This window comes from Akebia trifoliata, chromosome 9, assembly GCF_017979445.1.
Source record: "Akebia trifoliata isolate Shusen 1 chromosome 9, ASM1797944v1, whole genome shotgun sequence".
NCBI lineage: Eukaryota > Viridiplantae > Streptophyta > Magnoliopsida > Ranunculales > Lardizabalaceae > Akebia > Akebia trifoliata.
Genome location: NC_141383.1, coordinates 23384913 through 23392141, shown reverse-complemented (window position 1 = coordinate 23392141; position 7229 = coordinate 23384913). Strand labels below are relative to the sequence as shown.

At 33.7% G+C, this 7229-nt stretch overlaps 1 pseudogene across 1 annotated transcript; it reads left to right on the top strand.

The window, feature by feature from the left end:
* Positions 1-274: 274 nt before the first annotated feature.
* On the top strand, positions 275-5758 carry LOC147394805 (protein neprosin-like; annotated as a pseudogene). The gene is made up of 7 exons (XR_015181560.1): positions 275-866; positions 972-1058; positions 1159-1371; positions 2033-2197; positions 2465-2518; positions 2754-2899; positions 4966-5758. The product of XR_015181560.1 is annotated as a protein neprosin-like (transcript).
* Positions 5759-7229: the final 1471 nt, after the last annotated feature.

Genomic DNA, 7229 nt, shown 5'->3' with positions numbered 1-7229 from the left:
ATCGTTTTCGGAATTATTTGCTATAGTGTACCATTTTGGTAAATAATTTCGAAAACTCTACCATTTTGGTAAATTATTCTTAAATGAATCTAGAAATTCTGAATTAGAAATCAAAAAACAAAAATCAGTTCTAGAAATGTTACCAAACACAGCCTTGGATTAGAGAGTTTCTTTATATTACAATCCATTTGTTTACTTATTCATGCCCACATCAGAGGGTCGAAGGAGAGAGAGAGAGAGAGATCAAAGTGGACTCGGCTAAGTTCTGAGTCGACTCAGATGAGGTTTAAAACAATGGTAAGATTAGATAGTTGCTTTATATTACAGCCCATTAGTTTCCTTCTACAGACCCACACGGGAAAACTTTAAAATCCCCACAATATCCCCACAATACTTATGAGAGAGAGAGAGAGAGTGAGTTCAAGCTGTGAAGATGGTGAGAGATACAATTGGGTTTTCTCTTAATAGTTATTTCTTTTAGGTGGATTTGGTTGGAGAAATGTTCAAATAATTGGACAAAAACTAGGAATATATGGTGTTCTCTTGATCACAGAAGAAGACAACACCAATGTACACAAACACATGAAACAGTTTTACCAGAACAAACAACAACACACTACAATTCCTTAAACATGGCTTCTAGCTCTTACAACATCTCCCCAATCATTCCTACTCTTTTTTCTTTTCTTCTTGTTTTTTCTTCTTCTCTTTGTCCTGTTTCCTCTGTTTCCATCATGTCGGAACCCGACCGTAGCCGTCAGATCCCGACCAATCAGTCGTTCCATCCGAGGGAAGATCTGATGAAGCTGACTACAATAAGAGCTCATCTAAGGAAGATTAACAAACCTGCTATGAAGACAATTCAGGCAATTTTCTCTCTCTCTCTTATGGTGCTTTTTGTTGTAAAAATTTGAACTTTAGTTCTGTTTTTGGGTCTAATTTGTTGGGTTTTTATTGTTTGTTTGTTACAGAGTCCTGATGGTGATCTCATTGATTGTGTTTTATCTCATAAACAACTAGCTTTTGATCATCCTAAATTACAAGGACATAAACCATTGGTATAGTTGAATTGGGTTTTTGGAATTTTTGATTTTGGAGCTAAAACAAATTGTTCAAGAATTTGTTTAAAACTCTATTTTTTTTTTCTTTCTTGTTTAGGATCCACCAGAGAGACCCAAAGGCTATAACGCGACCGACACAACGCCCGAAAACTTTCAGTTATGGACAGTTTCGGGCGAATCGTGCCCAGAAGGAACAATTCCAATTAGAAGAACAAGAGAAGAAGATATACTAAGAGCTAGCACTATAGGAAGATTTGGAAGAAAACTAAGAAGACCCATTCGACGCGATTCTTCGAGCAATGGTCATGAGGTTAGTATAAAATAACATAAAACAAAGTTCTGTTCTTTCATGGTGTTTTGATCTTAAAACATATAAGCCTTTGATTTTCAATCTTCTCTTAATTTCTTATAATAATTTCAATAAGAACTACAAAAAAAATAATTTTTTTATGGTTAATTGATCAGTTTATATTAGATGATCCAAAGGAAAATTCATAAATTTTTATGAGAAAAATTCCTCAAAAATTGTTAAATTTAGAGCAAAGCAATGTACAAGACGAAGAACAGAAGAGAGAGTCTTATCAGTCCCCTTTTGAACAAAATAAGCAGCTTTTGGTAGGTGGGTCTCTTTACTAGCATCAAATTATTTCCTTAAAAGGATATTTCTACTGTTTTTATTTTTTACTTAATTTTTAAAAACTTCCAAAAAGCACTAGAAATTTTTTTTCAGAACATCCATGACTGAGCTAACATTAATTCCATTCTTTTTTTATGCAATTTTACTAACTTTCATGGTTTGTTTCTGAAGTATAATCTCACTTGTTTCAAAAATTAAAAAAAAACTAAGCTTTTTCCATTAATGGGTGCCCTCCAATTCCCTTAAACCAAGCTTTTTTTATCATGTTTATTTATTTGCAAAATTATTATTTTTTAATTTTTTTTATATATTTATATCATTTTAATTGATATAGCATGCAGTGGGGTATGTAATGGGAAATCAGTTTTATGGAGCAAAAGCTGGCTTGAATGTATGGACACCGCGAGTCACTAATTTATACGAATTCAGCTTATCACAGATATGGGTGATCTCTGGATCCTTCGGCAACGATCTTAACACCATTGAAGCTGGTTGGCAGGCAAGTTCAATTTTTTAGAATTTTTTTTTTTTTTGAAAAAATAAATTTAATTTGAACATTTTTGGGTAATTTGTTAAAAGAAATGATTATCATTTTAATTAAAAATTAAAATTTTGAGATTTATTGATTTATAGGAAAGTATATTTAAATTATTAAAAATTATATCTAAATATTTTCCCCTTAATTAAAGCAGTTATTACAATTCAACTACCTTTCAATTTCATTGAAGTTTTGTTTTTTTTTATTTTTTCATTTATTTTTCTTCAGGTGAGCCCAGAGCTTTATGGGGACAGCCATCCAAGGTTCTTCACTTATTGGACTGTAAGTATTGACTATAGAGTTCATTTTAAATGTTTCTTTCCCTCTCTTTTTTCCCAGTTTGTCTTCATTTAATTATAATATAGATTATTAATTTAAACTCTAAACTATACAAACTTATATTATATAATTAATCTTATTTTTGTTAGAGTTCTAGAGTAATTTCCACAATTACATAATTTTTTTTTCTACTTGAAACCATAATAATTAAAACAAATGCTGACCTTTGATTTCATAGACCGACGCATATCAAACCACGGGATGCTACAATTTGCTCTGCTCGGGATTCATTCAGACTAACAATAGGATCGCCATTGGAGCGGCGATCTCCCCGACATCATCATACAATGGGAGGCAATTGACATCAGTTTATTGGTGTGGAAGGTAATTTTAAAGTAACATAAAATAAATTATGAAAAAATTATTTATATAAATAGGTTTAAGAGCACAAATAAGTATGATTTTTAAATGTCGAAGGAAACCAAGATTAGTCCGACGAGCCATCTAAGTTTTGAAAGAATCCAAGCAAAAATTTCAAGGTGACTCGACCATCTCAATGATGTGTCAATGATTTGAGATAATCGATTGAGTCGACCAATTTTGGTATTTTTCATATAAATATAATTAATAATTTAAATTATTGTGGTAAATATACAATGAGATATAGTGATTTAGCATTTAGTAATCTATTTTTAAAAATTTATTAAACCTAAAGAATTTATTAAATACATATTTGAAATTGAACATCTAAGGATGGCATTTCTGTAAATCTTACAGATGGGTTTGGTCAAACCTTAGTAAAAAGTGTTGGCTAAGCAACTAACATGCGCCGGTTTAGTTAGATTTAAGACCGTTTTTTAGTTGAACAACAGCGCATGTTAGAAGGTTCTTCTTCTCTACTGGTATTCGACATTAAATTACTAGAATGCCCTCATCTTAGCTTTACTCTTCGTAAGATGTAAGATTCTCTTCTTGTTATCTGCAAAGAGATGGCTGACACTTCGGACTTTTCTTTTCTTTTCTTTTGGTTTTTTCGTACAAGTATGTCATGAGGCCAGGAACCAAAAGTTGCCACGTGGAATATTTCTCAAGTCCCCTATACACTAATGTTTGACCGACCTTAACGAATCTCTATAATTAGTCAATCTTATTAGTGATTTGTAGCCATAGATTTGAGATCTTCTATTCGTAAACTTGAAATTGGTCTACCATGAAGAGTGATCAATAAATCAAATCTGATGGCTGGAAATCAGCAATCAAAATGAAATTTTATAGAGTCGTGAGAATCTGACGTCCCCCTTTAACATATGCCCCCCATAGCAAAATCGTAGATCATTTGTCTCAGGATACACAAGAAAAAGATTTACGGTTCTGTAAATGATCTATAGTTCTGTGATGGGGGTGTATGTCACGACACCCCCCTACACCACCATCATAGAACCATATGATCATTTGCCTTGGGATACACAAGAAAAAATGTATGGTTTATGGTTTTATGTATCCCAAGGCAAATAATCTATGATTCTGTGATAGGGGCGTATGTGAGAGGGGGTATCAAAAAATCATTATTCATTTTTTTTTCATATATGAAAGTCTATAAAAGATTTGTCAAACTAGTGTGCCTCGTGGTGTTTTGTGATCATTGAGGAGTAACCAAGTAGCGTTTGTCAAGGCTTTTTTAGCAAAACTTAATGAGGCATATGTTGTTTAGGGGTGGGGAGGGAAATTTAAGAGAGCTTCTATTGTCACACCAACTTTTACTTAGAAGCACCCTCAGATGTGTGCTAGCTCTTAGGTGATTTCATATGAATTGGAGTGCTCTTAGCAATTTAATGGTTCTTGTATAAGGTAGAAAACAACCTACCACCAAACCTAGACCAATAGTCCAAAGGCCTAGACCTCTTAGAATGCATCAAGTTTAAACCTTTACCCACTTAGGCACGTAACAAGCAACCACGCTCCACAGCATACGTGCACGACGGTTTTCACTCTAGGCGGGGCCCTTCTCAGGACTTTTCTCAAGATTTTCTTCCCGTAGCCCGTACTCCTTGGGCACTTCTCAAGGCTTTTCTCAACGTTTTTTTTCCGTAGTAGTCCATAGCCATCCCAAGTAGCCTTTTCTGAGACTCAAACTTGAGATGTTAGGTTGGCTCTCGTACACATTGTTAAGAACCTAAACTTGTAGTCCAAAGGGCCTAGACCTATTGAAATGCATCAAATTTAATCCCTCAACCACTTGGGGACGTAACACAAACCAACTCTTCTTTTGACATGTTTTATAAGCTCGATCAAGCATTTTCAAAGGAATTTCATTGGCTAAGACTCATTTTCTCGATAAATTTTTTTTTTCCAATGATTTTTCTTTGCAATCATACACCCTTTAGTGTTACTTTAAGTAATCTTGAATTTTTTTTATTATAATAAAAATCTTAAAAATTCTATCTATGTAGGATCCAAAGCATGGGCATTGGTGGCTCGAACTCGGATCAGGACTATTGGTTGGATATTGGCCTGCGGTCATATTTAGTCGCTTAAGGAACCATGCTAGCATGATACAATTTGGAGGAGAAATTGTTAATAGTCGAACATCGGGGTTTCACACATCGACCCAAATGGGTAGCGGTCACTTTGCAGGAGAAGGATTTGGAAAAGCATCTTATTTCAGAAATTTGCAAGTTGTTGATTGGGATAATAGTTTGATTCCTGCCTCGAATCTTCGACTCTTAGCTGATCATCCAAACTGTTATGATATTCGAGGAGGAAATAATAATGGTTGGGGAAATTATTTTTACTATGGAGGTCCTGGAAGGAACGTTAGATGCCCCTAGAGGAAATGGTATAGGGGATGGAAAGTCTTTCTTATTAGACTAATGCTGGAATGACACAAATAGAGGCACAAGGGTGACACAAATGACGTGGTGGCGCGCGCATAACCACATATGCTTTTTTACTTGTATCTCTTGGAAAAGCATCTACGGGTATGTGCACGCCACCAAGTCATTGTGTCACCCTTTATGTCACCCCAGCACGACTCTTCTTATTATCTTCTCTTTTTTGAGTGTTTATTTGGGTTATGGTCAATAGGGTTTTGTTTTTAGTTTCATTCTTTTTTTTTACTCTATTTTTTTTTTTTCTCTCTTCTTTTGATCCTAACAGGTGAGTCAATTAATTATACTATCTTTAGAGACCCATATGTAAAGTTGGAAAAAGAAATAGTGAATATACCATGGTGTGTGATTTCTATCTTTCTCTTTTAACTTTTTTTCATAAAATCAAGTGAAAAATACTTTTAAGTGTGTTTGATTGGGGATGAAAAATAGGTTGAAAAATCATTTTTCATAGAAAATGACACTTTTTTCAGATATTTGGTTCCATTTTTTCATGAAAAATGAATTTTCACCTTTCTCCCAACCATACTCATGAGAAAATAAAATTTTCATCCCTAAATCAATACTCTAATCTCTTCTATTATTCTTCTTCTCCAACACCACTACTACAACCATCACATTCGTCCTCATCCTCTCTGACACCGCTGTCATCATCTTCTCTCTCTCTCTCTCTCTCTCCCATTTTTCTTCTTCTTCGGATTTTTTTACTTCTAATTTTATTTCGATGCATTTGTTTACTAACTAAGTTATTAAGTTTTAGTTACCGCCATTTTTTCATGAATTTAAAATTTCATGGAAATTGATTTTCCATGCAATCAAACATATCTTAACTTTTGGGGCGGTAACTTGATAATTCAATTGGTAAGATATTTCTTTATGAATTATTGTTTCAAAACTCGTCCAAAATCAAAATGTATTGCTTGAGTTATCTCGGTATTGCCCAGCAACAAGACAGATGGACAAGTCAATGTATCAAACGAGATTTAAATTCCACGATCATTTTTATCATTGTTGAACGAGACGTCTCAAACATATTAGAAAACTCGTCCAAGATGACTCGGTCTCATTCATGAACAAGACGAGATGTCAAAACCATTTTAACCATCTCTTTAAGATAAATTCTAAAGTATCCCAATTACTCTTTCTCTTCTTTCTTACCTTACCAAAATTTTAAATTATGCTACTCATAAGTTAGATTAGCAGCCTCTATAGTCTTTTATAATCATTGATATTTGATTACAACCATTGCTCAATATTAGATTCCTTGTCACACAAGAATTGATTTTTCAAAATCTAAAATCTAGTTTTGGCTAAACTAATTTGAGAAATAATTTAAGAATTTAAAATCAGAATCACCTTTTGTTGGTCCTATTTCTATAATAATGGTGCAAAATAAAAAATAAAAAATGATAATTTAGTCAAAAATACAAGAAATAGATTCCAAAATTGCAAAACAGAGCCAGCAGATCTACATTGACCCAAAGTTTGGAAAAGGTCAAGAAATAAAGACTCTTTATACACGAAGAAGAAGATCTGGAAGATCTCTTCTTTGCTTATGGTGCAAGTAAGGATAAGTTTGACTACGTACATTAGCTGAACCGACTTGTTGTCCACGTCATTGTTTTTTTAATGCAAATTTCCACGTCATTATTCTTATATTTATTAACTCTAAGCATTCTCTCTCTCCCTTAGAGAGAGAGAGAGAGAGAGAGATTAGGGGGTACTAAAGGTAATTTTGTCATGAATTGGTCGACAGTGACTTCATTCCGCACTGCGATGACGTGGCTGTATGCAGAGAAGTACGGGTTTTTTGAATTGTATCTAAG